This window comes from Mauremys mutica, chromosome 14 (genome assembly GCF_020497125.1).
Source record: "Mauremys mutica isolate MM-2020 ecotype Southern chromosome 14, ASM2049712v1, whole genome shotgun sequence".
Classification (NCBI taxonomy): Eukaryota; Metazoa; Chordata; order Testudines; family Geoemydidae; genus Mauremys; species Mauremys mutica.
In genome coordinates, this window is record NC_059085.1 from 14,302,321 (window position 1) to 14,327,146 (window position 24,826).

General features: G+C 47.9%; 1 long non-coding RNA gene across 1 annotated transcript in view; it reads left to right on the forward strand.

Moving 5' to 3' along the window:
• LOC123349212 overlaps window positions 1–24,826 on the forward strand; it is a 152,302-nt gene that overhangs the window by 114,535 nt on the left and 12,941 nt on the right. The window lies entirely within an intron of this gene.

Consider the following 24,826-nt stretch of genomic DNA (forward strand, 5'->3'; position numbering starts at 1 on the left):
GCTACTTCCCCATGGCCTCCTCCAAACACCACCTTTATCCTCACCACAGGACCTTCCTCCTGGTGTCTGATGATGCTTGTACTCCTTAGTCCTCCAGCAGCATACCCTCTCACTCTCAACTCCTGGTGCCTCTTGCTCCCAGCTCCTCGCACGCACTTCCTCTCCTCTGGCTCCTCCTTACCTGACTGGAGTGAGCTCCTTTTTAAAACCCTGGTGCCCTGATTAGCCTGCCTTGATTGGCTGCAGGTGATCTAATCAGCCTGTCTGCCTTAATTGGTTCTAGCAGGTTCCTGATTACTCTAGTGCAGCCCCTGCTCTGGTCACTCAGGGAACAGAAAACTACTCATCCAGTGACCAGTATATTTGCCCTCTACCAGACTCCTCTACCCCACTGGCCTGGGTCTGTCACAATATTTATAGAACACCCTAGTCATATAGTGAATTTAAAGCTAGGTATAGTTTACATTTCTAGAGTGCCTTCTAACCTAGAGCTCCAAAGGGCTTGGATACAAGGACATTAATGTCAGCAGAGATGTTTAAATATTGTGAAGGATTTTGCTTAAACCAACAAAAATGAGTAAGTTCTGATTTATGTATAAATCTCGCTGTTAGCTAGATGCTGCAACTCATTCAGTACTGAGAAGACCCTATACCATGCATGTACCCTAAATTAACTTAGAGGCAGCCTGTCATACTGGGGACAATTCTTCATTTGTTGGTGTTTGTCTCTTCATATCAAACCCAGGGTGGTGTTTTAGCCCAGCTTTCTGCACTTAGTCCTATGTACCTCAGATAGTCTTAGTTTTTATTTTTTCTAAGTCACTCTCTCTTGCCATTGAGACACCTCCTACATCCTAATATCTACTCCAGTTGGTGCAGCCTGCACACTGGAGATCGAGCTAGCAGTGCCTACTGGTGAGATCACTCACCTTCCGTACCTCTCCCCTTTGAGAGCATCAAACATTCCACAGCAAGAGTATAAAAAGGGTGCGGTGCTCCAGCTGCTTCAGTTTCTTCCCCTGCAATCCCAGGTTCTTTGTTAAGTAGGACTCTGAGGAAGTGGAGAAAGGTAGGCAGGGAGTGTGAATATGCAGAGTCCATCTCAAACTCTAGTTACAAGTAAATAAACTTCATTTTTTTCTTCAAGTGTACTCTGCATATTTCCAGTCATGGGATAGACTAACAAATTAATAATTCTAACCCAGAATGGTGGGATATGGAGTCCTAACTAAGCAATGATTGCAGGACTGCCTTTGCCAATTTGCATCTGACCCAGACTTTAAGTCTAATAAATAGTGCTTACTAAAAGTTCAGATTGTATTCCATGTTGCTGCTCTACAAACTTCTATTATAGGAGTGTCATAAAAGTCATAGCCTTAGCCCTGGTAGAATGTACTTTAACTCCTTTGGGAAGAGGGACACATTTTAACTTATAAGCTTCTTGAATACATAGTCTATCTAACCTACCAGGAAAGTATTTGCACTGTCTAAAAATATCCAGGAGTTTTGGCTAATTATTTTTTTAATGTGAATGTATTGCTAATGAAAATTGCCAGATTAATAGCTGTGTAGCCTGAAGTCCTCTGTTTATACACAAGAAAAATACAGCCAAGGCAGTGGCAGAGAGTTTCCCCATGCTGTCCCACCAACAGTCCGCATCCCTGATCTAGAATGACCACGGCTGGGGGTGCTGAGTTAGTTTCATCTCCATAGCTTGGTTTGGTTTTAGACTTAATTTTGCTTGAACTAGTCCAAGCTTCCAGCCAATTGACGTTCCGTATAGTGAGGGGAAATAATTTGATTCATTGCTTGAAAGTTGCAGGTAAGATTTGCTTGCAGTACTTTGGATTACAGCCAAATCAGTAGGAAACTGAAGAAAATGTTAGTTATAATATTCAGGGGAAAAACAGGCAAAAATGAAGAGAAACGAGGAAGAAAATGTATGGAGAATGCTGCCTCCATCCGGTCTCGTCATTGGTAGTATTTAAAATCATGTCTAAATTTAAAAATTTTTAAATGATCTTTAATAAATTTGAAAAGTTTGAAACAGACAGAAGTGGTGTTACTGTCCTTGTTCCATTTGATTTCCATTCCTACATGCTGGGGCACAGATATTTAAAGGAGAACCTGCGTGCTTAGGGTTTGATTCTGAAAGGTGTTGAGCACTCTGTCCTCAATCCAGCCACACCTAGAAACACTGGGATTGCTCATGGGTTTGGCTGGATTAAGGCCAGGGTGTTCAGAACCTTGAATGATGGAACCCTTACATTTCATTCTTTTACCCTTTCCTCTTTTCCCTCTCTCCTGTCCCTTATTCCAATACATTTTTCCTTTGCCTTCTCTTCTTAATGTCTCTCAACATTCTGGGTTTTTTTCCCCTCCCAAGTTTGTTGCTGCTTCTCTTAGACCTATCTTAAATGTGATAGGGAAGAAATTTACTTACATGAACCATGTGTACAATTCTAATAACTAATCAGCTCACCTGCTTCCCATAAGACTGCAGGTTGTGTTTATGGCCTGTTCATAGCCTTCTGACATTTTCTACGGATGTATTGATTATTTTCATCCACCCATCAAAGTTTATCTTTACTAAGCATGGCAACCTCTAAGCCCCTCTTAAGTTTTCCATCAAGGTCTCTTAACTATAGACCGTCACTTGTCCTAAATAGCTCTAAAGCTACCTGAAAAAACTAAAAAGAACAGGAGTACTTGTGGCACCGTAGAGACCAACAAATTTATTTGAGCATAAGCTTTCATGGGCTACAGCACACTTCTTCGGATGCATTTATTTGAGCTTATGCTGAAATAAATTTGTTAGTCTCTAAGGTGCCACAAGTACTCCTGTTGTTTTTGCGGATACAGACTAACACGGCTGCTACTCTGAAACCTGAAAAAACTAAGTGTAGTGACAAATGGAAAATTGAAAAATGAAAGTTCTGAATGAGTGAAATTCTCCTGCCTCAGAGGCAACATGTAGGCACCATTTAGGTTCTGAAAATGACTCAAGTGGTGCATAAATATTGTGCTGGCCCTCTGCATGAGAGGAATTTCATGCCCTAGTACAGAGGCCCTGTACAAGGCCATATTAAGTGATGAACAAGAATACTTTTTGCCGTATTGTTATAGCTGTGTTGGTCCCAGGATATTAAAGAGACAGGGTGGGTGAAGTAATATATTTTATTGGTGAGGATATTACCTCACCCACCTTGTCTCTCAAAAAAGGATATTGTGAGCCCTCTGCAGGACCCAGGCATATACAGTTAGGGTGAAATTCACCCCAGTGAAAACAAGTACGTCAAATTCAATAGGACTACCCACCTTTGCACCTGCATGAATGTTTGCAGGAGCAGGGTCATAGATAGGTCAGAAGCTGAATCATTAGTCCAGTAATTCTCACTTAGTCATCCCGGTTAGCGTTGTTATGTTGCTGATCAATTAGGGGACATGCTCGTTTAGAGTTGTGCAATGCATCCTTCTAACATCGTTTGGCAGCTGCCTGCTTTGTCCAATGCTTGCAGGAAGAGCATCTGTTGCAGCTAGCTGGTGGGGGAACCACGGTGGACCAGCAGCCCCCCACCAGATCCTCCTGTCAGCTCCCTCCTCCCCTAAGTTCCCTGTGCTATAGCTGCCCAGCAGGCCATCAATTGGCAGTTCAGCTGTCCCTCCCTCCACTGCCATGTGTTGCTCCTGCCCTCTGCCTTGGAGCTGCTCCCAGAGACTCCTGCTTGCTGTGAAGAGGGGGAAGCTAATGTCAGGGTGTCCCTCTCCCCCCTGCTCCTGCACCCTGCTTACCCCTTCTCCATATAGAGCAGGGAGGGGACACAGAGGGAGAGAGACAGAGACAGCCTGGGGCAGCAGCTGCTGTATCAACTTCCTGATCCAATTAAAAAGACTATGCACTTAAGAGTGGGTCAGCTTACTTACAGGGGCAGTATGCATCTCTCGCTCTCTCCCACACACAAGGTGTGTGTCTGTCTCTGTCTGCTATGCTGTCTCCCCTCCCTCATGTTCTTGCTGCCTTGTGTGAGAGGCTACGTTAACAACATGTTAACCCTTGAGGGCTCAGCCCAGTGGTAGTTCATCATTTAGCAGCAAGGCATTCCCCGGGAAATATCCCACCCTCTTCCACCCTCTAACTTCACCACCTCAACCAAGCTTCACAGTCATCATAGCTGTGAACAGTATTCAATTGTTTAAAATGTATACTGTGTGTGTATATATAATAGTTTTGTCTGGAGAAAAAAATTTCCCTGGAATCTAACCCCTCCCATTTACATTAATTCTTATGGGGAAATTGGATTTGCTTAACATCATTTTGCTTAAAGTCACATTTTTCAGGAACATAACTACAACATTAAGCAAGGAGTTACTGTAGATTAGTATCACTATGAATTTATTTTTAAAGTAGATATGAAAGCCTTTGTATGTCTAATGTCTTTATACCTGTATATCATGTTTGGGGGATTGCAGTTCTACATTGTAATGAAACCCCAAGTTTATTTAGGGTTCCAACACTACTAAAAGAACTCTTAGAGATTGACACCCAGGTTTTAATGAAAATGCCACTAGCTTCAGTAGACATAATCAGTGATGATAATGTTATGGACCATAATAAAATGCATACGTGCTGAAGATAAGGGGATATCAAAGTTTTTAATTTCCATTTTTTAGGGAAAACACTCTTGCCTATTTGATTCAGAAAGATTGTATGAAATTAACTATATTTATGGGTTTATTTCTAGGCAGTTGAATGAGAGAGAACAGAATGAGCTGGAATGTATAGGTAGCATAACTGAAACTCACAAAGGAGGAGTAGATGGTTAGAGTAATGGAAGAACTGTTCAAGGTACATTGTCAACAATTGGATAAACTTAATATATCAATGGATGAGTGAGGCTCCTCCTCAGCATTGGCCCAAATGAGTTAATTTGGATGAAGGAAGGAAGATTAGTTTGGATTCTGCTTATATTTTAATGTCTTGTATTTGACAAAATTAGACATGGTTGGCAGGCTTTGTTGAAAAGTGGCCCAGAATACACTGAACATAGGGAATTTGCTTTCATCTAATTAGAATCCATTCAATTTAACACTGACCTGGGCAGGCTAAACATTTAAGAGCTTCCCTGCAAATTACCCGATGTGAATAAACGCAAGAGTCTATTTTAAATCATTCTCAGTCCATGCATGTCACAAAACTTAAGAAAATAATTAAAATGGAAGGAGTGCTCAGTAATACTGAAATGAGTCACTTGTACCAGACATCTTAATTGACCATCATTACACAAGGTGCATTCTTGCCTGGTTTATCTGTATGACCTGTTTCAGTGATTAAATTATAGCTAGTCTTGTAACAAATATTTACCAATGGCTTATACATCATATTTTCCATCTGATATAGGTCCATGTCTTCTAAAAAATGTGTCAGGGAAGGTTTTTCTTAATTCAAATAAAGAAATCTGACTGTAATTAGGCTTGGCAAAATTTGATTTATTTTTATAATTTTGACAGATGATACCAATCTTTGTTTATAAGAACTGTTTTCTAATTTTATCAATTTAAATTTTCTGGGAACTTAGGGATTGTGTCTGACAGTATTTAGGTAATGACAGTAGGTGTTGAGATGCAAAAAGTTAAAGCTATATAACTTTTAAACCAAATTGTCAACATATGTAAAAATATACAAAAAAAGCTTAAAGCAAATTCTATTAAGTTCTCAAGCTGCATTTTTCCTTCTTCGCCTATCTGTAAAATTTTTATTATTGATAGAAATATTGTTTTCATTGGTTTGTTTGTGTATTACATTCCAGTGTGCAATCCAGACCAGTGAGAGGCTGCATCGCCCTTGCCCTGCAACTTGGGGTGCCTGACAATGCTTTACTGCTGTAGCTCCCACCTGGGCCACTCACAGACAGCCTGCAGCTTACACACTGACTTCAAACAGCCTTGTTTACTATTTGCAGGGTAACCCCAACACACTCCCAATCTCAAATTTCCCCCCCAAAAATGTGTTTTGCACTGTCCAGCCCTCTCCTGGACAGTCCAGATATATTAGGTCCATTGCCCATAAAAGAGAATCAATATATATGTCTGCTACCCTACGTGGCGTTATCAGCACAGTTCTCAACACTGGATTAGCTTTAATTAAAGAATAAAACAAGTGCATTTAATGACAAGGAGATGGGTTTTAAGTGAATACAGGTATAAGACAGTAAAGTAAAAAATTATTATAAGATAAATACAGATGAAATGCTTCCTAGGACTAAAACTTACCAAATTAGACTTGGTTCAAGATAAAATTCGTACCACATGCTCTGAGCAATAGGGGTGACCAAATTTCAGGTCAGGATTTCTCCCAAAGTCAGATGGGCTGCTTTCTTTTGTCCTCTTAAGTAAAAGCATGAGATGGATGGGGGAGAAAATTTGGGGTGCTTTTGCCCCTCACTTTTATAGTAGTCACCCTTTGAAATGCATTTTCCTGAGGGTTACTCCTAGATAAAGTTTATTCCGACTGGGAAGCTGGAGTCAAGGAGTCTGGTGGTGGAAAGAGGTTCCATGCTGTTGTTTGCTAAGATGCAGATCTGTTTGTTTCTGCCTCGCTTGCCAAAGAATGGCCTCTAGATAGGTTATTGCCCATCAGCTTTGATGACACCTGGTTAGAGGCATCAGCTTGTCCTTTGTCTTTGAGTAACAGGTGTACCCATGCCCCAGACTTGTCCATAAACACACTTCAGTCATGATTTGTTTATGTTCATAACTTTACATATAATGTTGCAACATATATTTCACCATGATATTATTGACCAGCAAGTTATTAGTTTTCAAATGATACCTTACAAGGCATATTTTGTACAAAGATTATTACAGTGGTGTGTAGGGTGTGAATACAGGGATGCATTCGGTCATAGTATGTAGTGAAATTGACATTTACCAGTAAAAATCTAATGCTCCCAAGCCTAAGTATAATCATTAGAGTTAAGGGTATTTGACAGTTACAACTTTACTGCTTATCTGCAGGTAGATCCTTGCTTTATTGCTTCCTATATCAAACAAATTACATGGAGTAATCATGTTTGAAGGAGACATAGATTAACTGCATAACCCTTTACAACTCTCTCAAGCCTTTGGTAAAGTAGCTACATTAAGAATACAAAGCACTCTCTTTCTGACTTGTGAAGCAAAGTCATTGTTATCTTACTGGATACTATATTAGAAATACACTAAATGATCCTTTCAAAGGGTCTCTATCTTCAACAATAAGCGATTGTATACTTTCTTAGTTCTTCTGTCTCCTGTTTCTAAGTCTGGGTGTAGGACCAAATCCTAGAAGACCTAGCTAAGTCACTCTAAGGCAAAATTTCCTTTGAAATCAATGTATTTGCCCTTTAGTAAGACAATCTAGCCATCTGTGCTGGGAAAGTGAGGTTGAAGAAGAAGGCTGAACAAGGATTGGATACAGTTCAGACTTACAATTACGATTTTTCAGGTCTCTGTTTCTAGCAGCCTCAAAACTTCTGTTCAGGTTATATCCAAATTGTGTCCAAACTTTTGACCAAACTGTCCTGCTGTGGAGGACAAGGGAACCCTAAAAGTGCAGAGTGTTTGAGCCAGGTGTAGAATACACCAGTAACTGATAAAACAATAGCAATAGTGATTCTATCTTTTAGTCAGGTATCAGTTATAATAAATTATGTTGCCATCTCATAATATTATTATTAGTAGTAGTATATTAAGAACCAAACACAGGGTTGGGAGAAAAACTCTGACACCAATTTATTGTTTAACCTTTGGAAAATCACTGCACCCCCCCCCCCATCCTGCCACCTCAGTTTCCCCATCTGTAAAATAGTGATAATACTACTTGGGTACCTTATGGGGGTATGGTGGAGATTCATCATTGGGCCCAATCTTATACCCACTGAAGTCAATAGGAATTTCTCTGTTTGTTACAATGGGAGTAGGATGACACCCAATGTTTGGATGCAATTGTGTAAATGCTAAATATTATTTCCCTAAATAAGAATCATGTTTAAAACTTCCCATGTGAAAAGCTTATAGACTGAGTCATTCTCTTCCACTTTTAGCCACATTTCAGTTCAGAACTTAGATGCAGTGATGGGTAGGATGCATGGATTCACATCAGAAGGGTCACCTTGGAGATGTACTGTACGAGGAGATTGCCTTCCTAAAAGATAGGAACTGAAAATCCCATTGGTTTGTGGAGATAAAGATTAGAGGTTTAGCAGATTGTTTCCACAAGGGAGAAGCTTGCATCTGATCAGCTCTGCTCTGACAAGCAGGGGTTGCTATGGCAATGGGAAGACTATTGAATCCTACCAAGCTGGCTCGGCTATGCGACAAATATTAAAACTAAATACACCAGCATCTGTTGTAGGCTCTTTCATTCTCTTCAAAGCATATTTGGACCATACATCCCACTCTAAAAATCAGAAAGCTAAGGATGATATTTTTCCTCTAATGCTCCCACAGTCTGCAGTTTCATTTTGGCAGACTTCAAACCTGCCTATAATATGTTTCAGAAATAAAATAGAGACTCATAAGTACCATTGTACTCAGGGGTGGCTCTAGCCATTTCGCCGCCCCAAGCACGGCAGCACGCCGCGGGGGGCGCTCTGCCGGTCGCCGGTCCCGCGGCTCCGATGGACCTCCCGCAGGCGTGCCTGCGGAGGGCCCGCTGGTCCCGCAGCTCCGATGGACCTCCCGCAGGCGTGCCTGCGGATGATCCACCGGAGCCGCGGGACCAGCGGACCCTCCGCAGGCACGCCTGCGGGAGGTCCACTGGAGCCACCTGCTGCCCTCCCGGCAACCGGCAGAGCGCCCACCGCGGCTTGCCGCCCCAAGCACGTGCTTGGCGTGCTGGGGCCTGGAGCCGCCCCTGATTGTACCCATTAGGATGCTAGCTATAAATGATGTTCCTGACTCCTCAAGACAGCTGAAGTCTGGATGCTACTATATGCAAAGGCTTGAATAAAATACCTTGAATAACTTATGTAAATCAAGGCAGATGGACACCCTAATAACAGCAGAAGTTGGCTTAATGAAATTATAAAAGTAATACTGTGAGTCACACGTCCTTTGGGGTATTTGCTTGTTTAAGCCAGGCACAGACAAAATATATATGCAGGCTTTGGCAAATTTGGTCCTTAATACTACTTTACAAATATTTAACAAGTCAATACTCATGACACCCTTGTGAAAGACAAGTATTGTCCCTATTTTACTGATATGATAATTGACACACACAGTGCCATTTTTTTTCAAAAATATTACACTATTACATTGTGATCTTAACTTGCATACAAGATTACCACATATTCAACCTTTAAACTGCCAATCTGCATGTACAAATGTTGTTTTTTGCACCTCATTACAGTAACGGTGGATGCAAATTAGGGTCCTGATCTGAAAGAAGTTCCATTGATAGACTTCGGTGTGACTATCATGCAGATAAAATTACATACACGTATAAGTGTTGCAGAATCAGGGCCTAGGTGTGCAATTACACGTTTTTCTATATTCAACTGCATTGTATGCATTTTTCAAAATGAGGCCCTGAGCAGTTAAGTGTCTTGTCATAGGCCACGCATAGTGTTCATAGGATTTGAGTTTGGGAGTTGCTGTTTCTGAGTCCTATGTCTAGGCCACTAAACACTTATTGAATATCCCTTCTCTTGATTATCTGGCAATGTTTTTTTGCAGTTCAGTATTCTACGGTTTCCTGAAAATAACCTAGGTAATGATATTACATTTGTACCAAAAAACAATTCTGTTAAATAGCAAAGTCAGGATTTGTTGTCAGTTGTAGAGTATTTAATATTCCCTTCATGCAAAGCAGATATAGATATGCCACTTTAATCAATATTTGCTTTATTTCTTACCTCCCAATATTGTTCCGCATCCCTTATAAAGAAGGAAGTTTTGAGGTATCCTTGAATGGCTTGCCAATTACAGAACCAGTTTCTCCTCCCTTGGTTTTCACACCTCAGCTGCTGGAACAGGGCCCCATCCTCCCTGATTGATCTAACGTCGTTATCTCTAGCTTGCTTCTTGCTTGCTTATATATACACACCTGTCCCTGGAAATTTCCACTGCTTGCATCCGAAGAAGTGGGTATTCACCCACGAAAGCTCATGCTGCAAAACTTCTGTTAGTCTATAAGGTGCCACAGGATTCTTTGCTGCTTTGTCAACAACATGAGTTCCCTGTAAATTCGAAGTTAAGAACATTTAAATCAAAGTTGTTTGGATTCCTTCCAAATAATCCATATGCATAGACAGTAACACCTTCTGGAGACAGTAAGATAACAGGGAGTCCATTTGTGTGACTATCAGCATCCCCGCTAACATCCTAGGAAATATACTGTAAAATAGGTTGGATTTCAATGAACATTTTGACTTCTGAGTTTTCATGAAAAACCTATTTGTTGATTCTGTTTAAAATTCTACCAAAAGTCAGAAATACCTGGTCTGTTATTCAATGAGAATATCAGATGAAAAGCTAAATACTTTCCCCCCATTTTTGATTTATTCTTTTTGATTTTATGAATGTTCTTCTCTCAAACACTGTATGAAGCATTCACTATAATGCAAGAGCATCAAGATTTTTCTAAAGCCCATCTCTAGTCTGGTCCTGTCAAGGCTCTAGTGGTTTGCACCCTTAATGCTGCATTTCTCATCTGACTGTGAGCTCTTCATAGTAACTGGAAGCAGAATTTTAAGCAGACTGTACAAAAAATTCACTCCTGTCCCATACTTCAGAGAGTCGACTTATCAAAGTCCATCAAATGAATGTATTAAATGTATGGGTTTTAGTTTCTCTTTTATCTTACTTCATTCATCATCATTATAAAATATCTTATCTTTTTTTAAAAAGTACTGCAGAATCAAATGCTAGTGGCAGCCATCTATATTGGAAATAGAGATTTGGCATTATGAAGAGGTTTGTTGCAATCTTCTGTTTTTGACTTCTCATCTATATTGTAAATGAAAATAACTGTCATGGAGATCTACAGTTCTGGGAGTAGTTGCAGAAATGCACAGACATAGCTCCCCATGAGGCAGTTGTGCTGTCAACTCTTGCAAGTTAGGAATCTGTTCCTGCAGGCATTACACAAGCACAATTAACTCATGGGGAGCTATGTCTGTGGCCGGCCAAACAGCATGTTGGGTACTTCTGTAATGGAACTGTTAATCTCCTTTATTTTATTTATTTATTTATTTCTGCGTAGTCTAGAATGCAACTGACGTAAGAATTGACCTTGACTGTTGTGATGAAGATCAGTTACTGACATGTATTTCTGAGATTAAGTTGTAATCCCTCAAATACAAAGGATGTAATAATATTACATGTCAAGGGCTTGCTGTGGCAAATAATCCAACACAGCTAAAGCTTAGTACATTTTTTAAATCTAAGGGTTAGATCCACCAAGGGAACTGAGTTTAGCATTGCAATGCCTAAATTTAGGCCCCACACCACCCAGTGGAATCCTCAGCCCTGAATTAGGTTTCCAGGCTTCCTGTACAAAGCCTGGAGGGAGATGGGAGCCTAAGAATGGGATCCACAAAAGCCAGCATACTGAGCAGGGAGCCACCTAAACTAGCCTGTAGGAAATGCTAAGGAGAGGAGTGGGACTTTGTGATGGGCTACCCCTCCTCCCCTCCAGGGTGCCACCTGATGTACTGGAGTCCCACTGAGCCCACCCGTTCCACAAGCCTGGGCTCCCTGACCCTGTCTTGCTGAGCCAGGCCCTCAAGCCTCTTCTAGCGCACACACAGGTAGCGCACACACTCCCAGCTGCAGACAGACACTGAAATCAGCTCTGCATGGGAAGAATCAGCTAGGGGATTGCCCAGCATTCCAGTGCACACTGCCTCTGGGGTGCAAACCCAAAATTGTATTGTCTTGCGCTGCACAGAGAACTGTACAGCATAAGCTTATGAAAATTGCCCCATCCCTCAATGGGGAGGGAGATATGCACAGCTTTTTGCCCCCCAGTTATGAATTGCACAAACTGGTTTAGAGAAAACAAAAACTCGTTTTTAACTACAAAGGATAGATTTAAACTGATTATAAGGGATAGCAAACTGATCAAAGCAGATTACTGAGCAAATAAAGCAAACACGCAAACTAAGCTGAATACAGTAAAGAAACTAGCTACAAGTAGTAATACTAGCAGTCCAACATGGAGTCCTGTACCAGGTGACATGATCACATGACCCCGCAGTGTCACAGCATCCATAAGCCCTGAGGAAGACTTCCCAGGAAGGTGGGAGATTAGCATCTTCAAAGTCCTATTGTTCTCCCTAATGGCCCATTGACTAACCAGCCAGACTGATTGCATTTTGTCTGGTGGGTGTTCCCCAGGTGCAAACCCACTTGTAATTGTTACATAGTCAATATTCCTAACTTTAGATACAAAAATGATACATGCCTACAAGTTGGATAATCATATTCAGTAAATCATAACCTTTCCAAAGCTATCTCACAAGACCCATCTTGCATAAAATACATCCTAGATATGCTATAATCATCTTATAACAATATTTCTATGAAGAATATGGGGAGTAGCATCACAGACTTAATGGATTAGGTACCTAACTCTGAGCCAGAGGATGGTGCTTCCCTCTACTCAGAATTCACACTTGTGAATCCTGTACTGGAATTAGGCACCTAAGTCATTTGAGCAGGGACTGAAACCTGGGTCTCCCATGAGAGTGAGTTAACCACTGGGCTATAGAGTCATTCTAACTCTTTCTGGCCCAATGATTATTTAAATAGCTTAGACAAAATGGAACAGCTTCAACAGGAGAGAGTGAGAAAAACACACCCCAACATATCTGGTAGCCCAGTGGTTAGGACACCTGCCTGGGAGCTGGGATACCTGGGTTCAAGTCCATACTGTGAATCAGGCAGAGTGTGGATTTGAATCTAGGTCTCTCACATCCTGGGAGAGTGCTGTAACCATTGGGCATAAGAGGGTGGCAGCAGCATCCCCCCCACCCCCGTGTGGCGAGTGGAACCCAATCCAGTAGGTGCGCTCTCAGGCAGCCTCTGAGGATGCCTACTGGGTTGGGCTCTGCAGGTCTGTTAGGCAAGGAAACATCTAGTCTCAGATCCTGTTGGGTCTAGGCCAGGAGCAGCTCAGTGGCATCAGAAGTTAGATGGCTTCACACATGTCCACTGAGAGAAACTTAGGTGCCTGGGGATTTTATGTGCCACAGGGTTGGGTGGCAGCTGAGCTTCCACCCAACCTGAGCTGAGGATCTAAATTTTTTACTTAGGCACCTACCTGCCACTTTAGGCATCTAAATCCCTTTGTGGCGCTAACTCTAAATGTAAATCAATAGACAAGACTGTACTTAAGCCAAGGATACAGTACAAGTCTCTCCATCTTTATTTTCTATATAATGGACTCATCCTTTGTTTTCTATATAACACAAGAATGAAGTACCTTCTCTGTGTAGTTAAACTACATCACTTAAACTTACTTTCAGGAAAGGACTTCTTAGCTTGAGCATCCACTTGGAGTATTGCTACTGCTCTGATTTTCCAGTGTTACTGTAGTCTTTTAGAGTACCGCCACATTTCAACTCCCAACTTACTGCGGAATGTTCCTTAGTTTTAAAGAGCTGCTTTATTGCTGTGCGTTATTGATGATGATGTGGTGTGTTAGACGTCTGGTTGCTGTTTATTGTGGATGGCTTTTTCATGTGGCCAAATTCTATCCTTGACACATGTAAACAGACCCTTTGAAATTAACAGGTTGTAGACATGTATCTGAAAGCCTAGGTAGATCCCCCTGTAAATTCAGGGTTTTGACAGAATTGGCAGCCAGTTGTGAAATTTGGATCTAATTTCTGATTCTGAATCCGCTCAGAGGTGTTCAGATCCAGGGTTTTGGTTCAGGCCCATTTTTCATTTTTGTATTAGATATTTATTTGTTACAATCTTTTATAATTAATTCCCAAGTGATTTTAGATTTCAAAACAGGAGGTTGGCCACCAATCAAATAGGGGCCAAATTAACTGCTGGTTTAAATGGGCACAACAATGGTGACTTTAAAAGAACTCCATCTGTGTATGCGAGATATTACTTTGACCCCAACTATCTCCTCTTACTGCAAGTTACCTCAGCCTGCTTACACATGTTTGATAGAATATGTTCATTCAATAGAAAATAAAATTGACAGCTCTGCTATTTTAGTTTCAGATCCCGAGGATAAATAGTAGCAGATAAATGCAGAAGACAGCTTGTGAAGGAAAGCAACAAAGAGAATTCTTCATAAAATATTCCTTTGTCTGCATATTCAGCCTGCTTAAAAATAAAAGCATTGGCTGTGCCAAATCATCTGCTAGTTGGCAGGCTGTAAAACAATAGGATTATTTTCCCTGAAAGAAGTAATCTTAGTTTCCATGGAGCTAGTCCGTTCTTTATGGGCACATTGCATGCTAGAGATGCTCTAAACAGATGAAAGGTAATAGCTGAAATTAGTATGGGGAGGGATTGTGTGAAAAGGAGCCACAGATGAAAAGGAGTAAACTATACAGAACAGTCAGCACTCATCTTTCTACCAGTTATTTACAAACATTATGTTAACCTCATAAAAGCCATGCAGTGTGAATAAATATTACCCTAGTTTCACAGACAAGACATAGAAGGTTTAAATAAGTCAAAGAGTACACACCAAGTCAGTGGCAACTTGGAGATTAGATGTCAGACATTTCCCTGACAATAGTCTGTTCTTAGAAACATGATGCTGTCTCCATTGGCTTCCTGCCAATCAAGGGCTGGATTGTGAATTTAAAATCAGTCATATGCAAAGTCCACCATGTAGTTGTGCTGCCCCTGGAGCAGAGTAGGACATGAAGTGGCTCTATCCATCAATAATATGGGGAGTAGCTGCCTGGCAGTGGCTGCTCTGCTTCCACCCTGCTATCTCTGATACGGGTACCAAGCACAGGGGAGGCTTTGAGTCCTGCAAGGTGCTCTCACCTCTGGCCCTAAGAGGTTTTGAGTGAATGAACAGAGATGGGGAGGCCTCTGTATTTTCTAGTTGCCACATCAGCTGGAAAGGTCTCTGGTGAGCGACTGTTCTAGCCCAAGATTTGAACAGCAGCACACACAACACTTGAAAGACCATTCTGTGGAGAAAAAAAAAGTGCTTTCCTGTGTAGGTAATACAGTTATTTTAAAAGTGGGACATGAAAAACCATGAATGTTCTTACTTGAGTGCTTGCTCATGTCCATTCCATGTTAGGTGTGTGCACACCACATACACTGTTGCCAGTGATTTTTTCCTTAGTGGTATCCGCAGAGCTGGTTCTCGCACCCTGTGGAGTCATGCGCAAAAGCACCGGTATAAGGGGCACAGTCAGGGGTGAAAGTAACTTACAGGACTTACCGGTACTGCCAGAGTCCTGAGGGGGGCGTGGCCTCATCCGGAAGAGGCGTGGCCTCTCAAGATTTAAAGGCCCTGGGGAACCAGCTGTGGCTGGGAGACCCAGAGCCTTTAAATCAACCAGGGCCTCCCAGCTGCAGAGGTGGCTGAGAGCCCCCCCGGGGCTCAGGGGCAAATTAAAGGGCCCGGGGCTCTGGCCACCAGGGGGAACCCCGAGCTTTGCGGAGCTGGAGCAGGGATTTAAAGGGCCCAGAGCTCCTGCTGCTGAGGGAAGCCTGGAGCCCTTTAAATCCTGGCCCCAGCCCTGCCGCCAGAGCCGTGGACAGGATTCAAAGAGCTCTGGGCTGCCCACAGCCACAGGGAGCTTTGAGCCCTTTAAATCCCCGCCCCAGCTCAGCCACTGGAGCCGCGGCCGGGATTCAAAGGGCTCTGGGCTGCCCGCAGCAGCGGGGAGCTCTGAGCCCTTTAAATCCCGGCCCCAGCCCTGCCGCCGGAGCCGGGATTGAAAAGGCTCTGGGCTGCCCTTTAAATCTCAGCCAGAGCCCTTTCAATCCCCACCGTGGAAGTCGATGCAGTCCAGCACCGGCTTACTTTCACCTCTGGGCACAGTGCCCTCTCAGTTTCTTCTTGCTGCCCATGACGGTTGCTGGAACAATCCTTCTTGCTGTGGCAAAGCTTCTTTCCCAGTGGTTTGGATTCTTCTCAGTTCATTCTCTGTGTACTTATTGTAGTTTTTAGTGTACATAGTTCTTAGAGTTAGTGTCCATTGTAGTGTATATAGTTGTCCCTGTCATCGGGAGACTTTTCGCCCCAGGGGCTGGGCATCCCCCGTTCCCTGGGCTTCAAGCCATGTAACTCTTGTGGCAAGCTGATGCCAGTGTGTGACCAACCCAGATGTCTAAAGCATCTAGGGGAGGCTCATGTTAAAGATAAATGCCAGATCTGAAGGGACTTCAGACCTTGCACTAGGAAAGACAGGGACATTCGGCTGAAGGCTATTCTCATGCAGGCGACCCTGAGACCAGTCTCGAAACCAAGCTGTTCTTCTTCGAGTGATTGCTCCTATGCATTCCAGTCAGGTGTGCGCGCCGCGCGTGCACGGCTCTTCGGAACTTTTTTACCCTAGCAACTCCGGCGGGAGTTTTTTTACCCTAGCAACTCTCCCTGGAGTGGCGCCGCTATGGCGCCTGTTATATACCCCAGCCGGCCCGTCCGCTCCTCAGTTCCTTCTTACCGCCCGTGACGGCCAGTTGGAACTGTGGAGTGCTCTCTGTCCTCCACTACCCTAGCTCTCGCTACTGTTCTCTGTATATAGTTCGTTTAGTACTTAGTGTAGATAGTTTTTGATAGTTAGTTAGTTAGGTTTAGGATAAGGTTAAGGGGGGTATCCCCTCCCTTTCCTCCCCCAGTGCGGGCTCATGCCCAAGGCACCGGGCTTTAAGCCCTGCGCATCTTGCCAGAGGCCTATGCCAATCGGAGACCCACATGACGCCTGCCTCCGCTGCCTTGGAGAAGGTCACCGAACAGATAAGTGTTCGATCTGTTCCGCCTTTAAGCCGCGAACTCGTAAGGAGCGGGACATTAGATTAAAACAACTCCTAATGGAGGCGTCGCTCCAGCCCCCGGCACCATCCGCGCCGGCACCGAGGGCTTCATCGGTGCAGAGCGCACCGGCGGCCCCAAGCCGCTCCGGCACCGCGGCTCCGCAGCCTCAGCCAGCGGCTCCAAAGACCCAGCACCGCTCGCTCTCGCCTTCTAAAAAACACAAACTGGCGAAGGCACTTGCTAAGGCCCGCGCTGAGGACTCAGTGAAGACAATTGCGCCACCTGCGGCCCCTGCGGTGGCCGTGCACAAGACGTGCACCGGGCCTTTGACTCCGGCGCCGCAAGGGCCGTCGAGTCCGGCACCGCCACGCTCCCCGGCACCGACCGTGGTCGAGCCCCGGCTGCCATCTACGCCGGAGACATTCTCCTCGGCGCGTGTCGGCAGGAAAACCGGCCATGATGCTCCGGCCGCCCTCTCCAGACAGACGGCACGGACGATGCTCCCGGTCCCGGTCACATTCCCGGTCCCGCCGCAGGTCACCGTCCCGTCACTCACGATCTCAGCACCGCTCGCCATCACGGTACCGGTCGCAGTCTCGACGCCGGTCGCAGTCCCGGTTCCGTTCGTCATCGCGATACCGGTCGCACTCCCGGCGTCGCACCAGGTCCCGATCGCCGTCGCGTCGGCACCGACAGAGGTCTCTGTCTCGGCACCGTTCCCGGCACCGTTCCCCGCGCAGCCGCTCCCGGCACCGCAGGTCCGAATCCCGGTCGAGCTCCCGGCACCGGTCGAGCTCCCGGCACCGCGGCAGACGTTGGTCTCGGTCACCGTCTCGGTACCGTGAAGACCGGCACCGATCCTCGGCACCGTCCGGGGCCGAACTGCCTCAGTCGACGGCGCAATCCATCAGCGCCTCGGCACCGCCATGGCCATCCCGCTCTGCGTCGGTCGCCTCCGCGGTGGACAGCAATGCTCACCTACCGCCTACCCCACACGGCCAACCTCAGGGGGCACAGCAGTGGGGATTCTGGGTGCCATGGGCCCAGTATGAGTCTCAGGGGGTGCCGTTGCCCCCAAGAGCCCCTGCTTCCGAGCGCAGGGTACCAGAGGCGACTGTTAGCCGGCCGCCCCCTTCACCTCCACGTGAGCCTGACCGCGAGGGGACCATGCACCCTGACCCAGCCGACGAACAGTCCGCAGGTCCTTCGACGGAGGTCGCTATCTAGGGCTTGTCCTCGTCGTCCTCACCGGACGAGGCGGTGGCCGGAGCTTCTACCAAGGAGCCTCCGCCTATAGACCTGAAGGCTCACCAAGACCTGCTTCGCCGCGTGGCGACGGCTATGGCTCTTCCAGTGGCGGAGGTTCAGGAGGACGAGGACCCTATCACTAACGTCGTCGGAGCAGAGGCTCCAGTGCGAGTGGCGCTACCGTTTGTACGGACAATACAGAAGAACGCCACCACACTCTGGCAGACGCCGGCGTCCATCCCTCCTACGGCTCTTGGGGTCGAGCGCAAATATTCAGTCCCCCCCACGGGCTACGAGTATCTCTATACTCACCCAACCCCGGACTTGTTGGTCGTCCAATCGGTCAACGACAGGGAGAGGCACGGTCAACCTGCCCCTGTGCCTAAGTCGAAGGACGCGCGGCGAATGGACCTGTTAGGCCGCAAGATCTACTCGGCGGGCGGCCTACAAATGCGCATCGCCAACCAGATGGTCCTCCTCGCCAGGTACGTCTTTGACATCATGACGTCCCTGGCGAAGTTTACAGAGCTCCTGCTAACAGCCTCCCGCCAGGAGTTCTCGGCAATGTTGGACGAGGGAAAGAAATCGTCCAGGTCCTCCATCACGGCCGCCCTCGACGCCGCGGACTCGGGAGCTCGGACCTTAGCCTCCAGCGTGACGATGCGGTGCATCTCCTGGCTGCAGTCCTCCACCCTGCCGCCGGAGGTGCAATATACGTTACAGGACCTGCCGTTTGACACTCAGGGTCTCTTCTCCAAGAAGACTGATTCCCGGATCCAGACCCTAAAGGACGGTCGCTTTGCCATCCGCACCCTAGGGATGCACACGCCGGCTCCGCAGCACAGGTCCTTCCGGCAGCAACCCCCCCGGTCCTTCCACCAACAACGCTACCGCCCGTACAATAGCAGGCGACCGGGTCCAAATCGCCGTCGTCCTTCCGGCAACAGGCGTAGCCAGGGCCAGGCCTCTTCCAAGGCCCCTCAGGGGTCCAAGCAGGCCTTTTGATGGGACGCACGAGGACGGCCCATCACTCTCCCTACCGGATCCTACCCCTTTATTTTACAACCGCCTTTCCCATTTCTTTTCGGCGTGGTCCCAATTAACAACGGACAACTGGGTGCTTCAAACAGTCCAGTCGGGATACCGCCTTCAATTTGTTTCGCCCCCACCTTTCCACCCACCCCCCCGTCCCTCTTCAGGGACCCCTCTCACGAGCATGTCCTCTTACAAGAGGTCCAGACTCTGTTGAGCGTGGGTGCCATAGAAGCAGTGCCTCAAGACAGGCAGGGCAGGGGATTCTATTCCCGTTATTTTCTCATCCCCAAAGCGAAAAGAGGGCTACGTCCTATCCTGGACCTTCGCGAGCTGAACAAATACCTGCTCAAGCCCAAGTTTCGCATGGTCACCCTGGGGACCATCATTCCCTCTCTGGATCCGGGAGACTGGTTTGCCGCCCTCGACATGAAGGACGCCTACTTCCATGTCGCGATCTATCCTCCTCATCGACGTTACCTCCGGTTTGTGGTCAACAACGCCCACTACCAGTTCGCCGTGTTACCGTTCGGGCTCTCCACCGCACCGAGGGTGTTTACCAAACGCATGGCAGTGGTTGCCGCAGCCCTCCGCCGTCGTCAGATACATGTCTACCCGTATCTCGACGACTGGCTGGTTCGCGGACAGTCTCGACAGCTGGTAATGGGCCAGATGACAGACATACTGTCCCTCTTCCGGCGACTCGGTCTTCTCATCAACACCGAGAAGTCCACCTTGATCCCGTCGCAGCGGGTGGAGTTCATTGGAGCGGTCCTCGACTCCTCGTTGGCCCGGGCCTGCCTACCGCGATCTCGTCATCAGACGATGGTCTCCCTCATCCAGGACCTCCTCACCTTCCCAACCACGACGGTGCGCTCCTGCCTCCGCCTCCTGGGCCACATGGCATCATGCACATACATCACCGCGTACGCGCGCCTCCACCTCCGCCCATTCCAGTCTTGGCTCGCGTCGGTGTACCGGCTGCATCGAGATCCCATCGATATGGTGGTCACAGTCTCCAGGCCAACCCTCGAGTCCCTCAACTGGTGGCTAGACCCGGAGGTCGTCTGTGCGGGAGTCCCGTTCCATCCTCCTCGCCCGTCCGCCACTCTGACCACGAATGCCTCAGCGCTCGGTTGGGGAGCTCACCTGGGCGACCTTCACACCCAGGGCCTGTGGTCGCCTCAGGAGCTCGCTCTGCACATCAATGTCCGCGAGCTGAGAGCGATCCGTTTGGCCTGTCGCACCTTCTGCACCCACCTGCAAGGCCGCTGTGTGACAGTGTTCACGGACAATACATCAGCAATGTTCTACGTGAACAAACAGGGCAGAGCCCGCTCCTCCCTCCTCTGCAAGGAGGCGATGCTCCTGTGGGGCTTCTGCGTGACCCACTCCATTCACCTAGAAGCATCCTTTCTTCCGGGAGTACAGAACACGCTGGCCGACCATCTCAGCAGGTCGTTCCTCTCCCACGAGTGGTCTCTCCATCCCGACGTCATGCACACAATCTTCCGCAGGTGGGGGTTTCCCCGGATAGACCTATTCGCCTCCAAGGCGAACAGAAAGTGCCACCTGTTCTGCTCGTTCCGGGGTCACGCACCGGGCTCCCTGTCGGACGCCTTCCTGTATTCCTGGAAGGATCACCTTCTCTATGCCTTCCCTCCGTTCCCGCTCGTCCACCGAGTGTTACAGAAGCTTCGGAGGGACAGAGCCACCGTCATACTCGTGGCTCCGGCCTGCCCGAGGCAACATTGGTACTCCCTGCTGCTCGAGCTCTCCGTTCGGGATCCTATCCCCCTTCCGTTGTGGCCGGACCTCATCACCCAGGACTTCGGCAGACTCCACCATCCGAGCCTGCAGTCCCTCCATCTTACAGCTTGGTACCTGCGTGGTTGACCCACGCAGAGAGGGACTGTTCGGCGGCGGTTCAGCACGTCCTGCTGGAGAGCAGAAAGCCTTCCACTCGCTCCACCTATCTGGCGAAATGGAAGCGGTTCGCGCTCTGGTGTGACCAACGAGGCCTCAATCCCTTCGTAGTCCCTGTCCCTACCATCCTGGACTACCTCTGGTACCTTAAGGAGCAAGGTCTTGCGGTCTCCTCCTTGAGAGTTCACCTGGCAGCAGTGTCCGCCTTTCGTCCATCTGTGGCAGGTCGGTCCATCTTCTCCAACCCGATGGTTTCCCGCTTCCTTAAAGGCCTGGACCGCTTGTACCCGCCGGTGCGGCGTCCTGCCCCGACCTGGGATTTGAACCTCGTGCTGGCCAAGCTGATGGGTCCCCCCTTCGAGCCCTTGGCCACGTGCTCCCTGCTCTACCTCTCCTGGAAGACAGCCTTCCTCGTCGCCATTACATCAGCGAGGCGAGTCTCTGAGCTCCGTGCTCTAACGGTTAGTCCGCCATACACCGTCTTCCACGGGGACAAGGTGCAGCTTCGACCACATCCGGCCTTCCTCCCAAAGGTGGTGTCGGCCTTCCACCTCAACCAGGAGATCTTCCTCCCGGTCTTCTTCCCGAAGCCGCATGCCTCGCCGCGGGAGCAACAGCTGCACACCCTCGACGTCCGCAGGGCGCTCGCTTTTTACATTGAGCGGACGAAGCCCTTCCAGCGTTCGTCCCAGCTGTTCGTAGCGGTTGCTGACCGCATGAAGGGCGAGCCGATCTCCTCCCAACGGATTTCCTCCTGGGTCACAGCGTGTATCCGGACCTGCTACGAGCTTGCTCGCGTGCCACCATGCCGCCTCACCGAGAGCGCACGCCTCGTCGGCCGCCTTCCTGGCCCATGTCCCCATCCAGGACATCTGTCGAGCGGCCACCTGGTCTTCGGTCCACCCCTTCGCCTCCCACTACGCGTTGGTGCAGCAGTCTCGAGACGACGCAGCCTTCGGCTCCGCAGTATTACACTCCGCCACGTCTCACTCCGACCCCACCGCCTAGGTAAGGCTTGGGAATCACCTGACTGGAATGCATAGGAGCAATCACTCGAAGAAGAAAAGACGGTTACTCACCGTAGTAACTGTTGTTCTTCGAGATGTGTTGCTCCTATCCATTCCAGACCCGCCCTCCTTCCCCACTGTCGGAGTAGCCGGCAAGAAGGAACTGAGGAGCGGACGGGCCGGCTGGGGTATATAACAGGCGCCATAGCGGCGCCACTCCAGGGGGCGCCAGCCGGCCCGCCGGAGTTGCTAGGGTAAAAAAGTTCCAAAGAGCCGTGCACGCATGGCGCGCACACCTGACTGGAATGGATAGGAGCAACACATCTCGAAGAACAACAGTTACTACGGTGAGTAACCGTCTTTTCCAATCTGCACCAAGTACTTTGGTATCTATGCCGAGCGCTCCCACAGCACTGTGCTTTTCCTGGCACCATTCTCAGTATCTGGTGCTGAAGAAGAAGCATAAAAAACAGCACATCAAGAGAGGGCACTCTCCGGTACAGAAGAAGGACATGCGGGGCGTGGAGCCACTGGTGGTGCCACCAACTCTGCCTAGAGTGCTGAGTCTGCCAATCCTGCAATGACCCCCATCACCCCCAAGATGGCTGGGGACAGGAGAGAGCAAGAAGCATTAAGCTCCTTCCTGGCACCAACCACTTTGGCACCATTTAGGGGCAAACCTTCCATGATCCGGACACAGTGGTCAGCGACCTGCTGCTGGTCCCTGGAGCCCCCTTGAGGCAAAAGCAGATACTGTTCTACCATGGTCTCCAAGAGAAGAATACTCTTTGGTGGAGCGCAGGATTCCCCTTCAGATTCCAAAGACCTACCCACCAGTATCCAGCCTATGCTCCAACAGACTTTGGTACCGGCCCTCCGGTGAGCACCTGGCCAGTGGGCCACTGGCCGATGCAATGGCCATACTGGAATTCTTGAGGTTTTCCCCCGGTACTGGGTCCCCCCTCCCATCGCTTATAATCTGTGGTTTCAGAGAGATGTGCCACTGGCCCGGACCCCGATTCCAGTACCAACCTTCATTCCAATGTCCAGGATGTGGCCCCAATGGATCTGGTGCAAGCAGAGGAAGAGGAAGGAGCTCCCCTTCTGACACAAGCCTCTTCCTCCTCATCTCCAGATGAGGTAGTGGCAGGACCAAGTAACCTGGCTCCCTCAGGATGATTTCAGGGCCCACCAGGACCAACTGAAAAAGCTGCTGCAAACCTGGGTCTAGGGGTAGGGATCTTAAGGAGTCAGCACATGGCCTGTTTAATATCCTGGCTGCAACTGCTCCCTCCAGAGTGGCCTTCCCCCTCAACAAAGCAATGATGGAACCAGCCAAAATGCTGTGACAGACTTCGTCTTCTCTGCCCCCCACATGACAGAGGGCAGAGAAGAAATATTATGTACCAGCAAATGGGTTTAAATACCATTCATGCCCACCTTCCTGGAGTCCCTGTTAGTGTTGGCAGCAAATGAGCGGGACAGGCAGAGGCAGGCTCCAGTCACAGGGTCTCCCTCCCGAAGTTCAGCAGTCCATCCAGGATCTCCCCTTTGAAGGCTCCTCCCTGTTTTCGGCACAGATGTACTTAAAACTTCACTGCCTCAAGGACTCGAGAGCCACTCTGCGGTCCCTAGGGATTTACATGCCATCAGCATCCAGAAAGCACTTTAGACCCCAGCAGCCTTCCAGGTTCACAGCGCCTCCCAGGCAGGATCCCGACAAAAGAAAGGGGAAGGTTTACAAGTGTCATCAGCCCATCCCTTCCACCTCAGCCTTCCAGTCAGGCTCTCTCAGATATTCCAGCGGGGCCAGTCCGGGCTTTTGAAGGTGTGCCTGAGGGCGTTATATCAGTCTCAACTTCAGATCCGTTCCCTCTTTTTTGTTTTTTGGACCATCTGTCACCCTTCAGCTCAGTGTGGTCATATAAAACATCGGACCATTGGCGCCTGAGTACAGTAACAGTTGGTTACACCCTCCAGTTTTCTTCCATCCCTCCCTTTCACACACACTCCATCCCCGTCCCTCTTCAAGGACCCTTTTCATGAGCAAATCCTTACCCAGGAGGTGCAATTCATCCTACATGTGGGGACATAGAAGAAGTTCCCTAGGACTTGAGAGGGAAGTGGTTTTACTCCTGATATTTCCTAATCCCAAAGGACGCCTTCGGCCTATCTTGGACCTGCATTGCTTCAGCAGATATCTCTAGAGACTGAGGTTTTGCATGGTGTCCCGGGCCTCCATCATTCCCTTTCTGGATTCAAGAGACTGGTATACCGTCCTCAACTTAAAGGATTCTTATTTTCAAATCTCTATCTTTCGTGACCACAGAAGATTTCTTAGGTTTGTAGTGGCTCAATGACACTACCAATTCACTGCTTTCCCATTCGGCCTGTTGGCAGCTCCACAAGTCTTCACAAAATGTATGGTGGTAGTAGCATCCTTCCTCAGGCACCAGAATGTGCAAGTCTATCTGTGCCTTGATGACTAGCTGATCAAGGGTCGATCACAGGCTCAGGTACAGCACAGCAACTACAATCCAGGCCACTTTCCAAGTGGTAGGCCTGCTGATAAATGAGCAAAAGTCAACTCTGGTTCCAGTTCAGAGAATAGTGTTAATGCGCAACTCGACCCAAGCCCAGAGCTTTCCTGCTG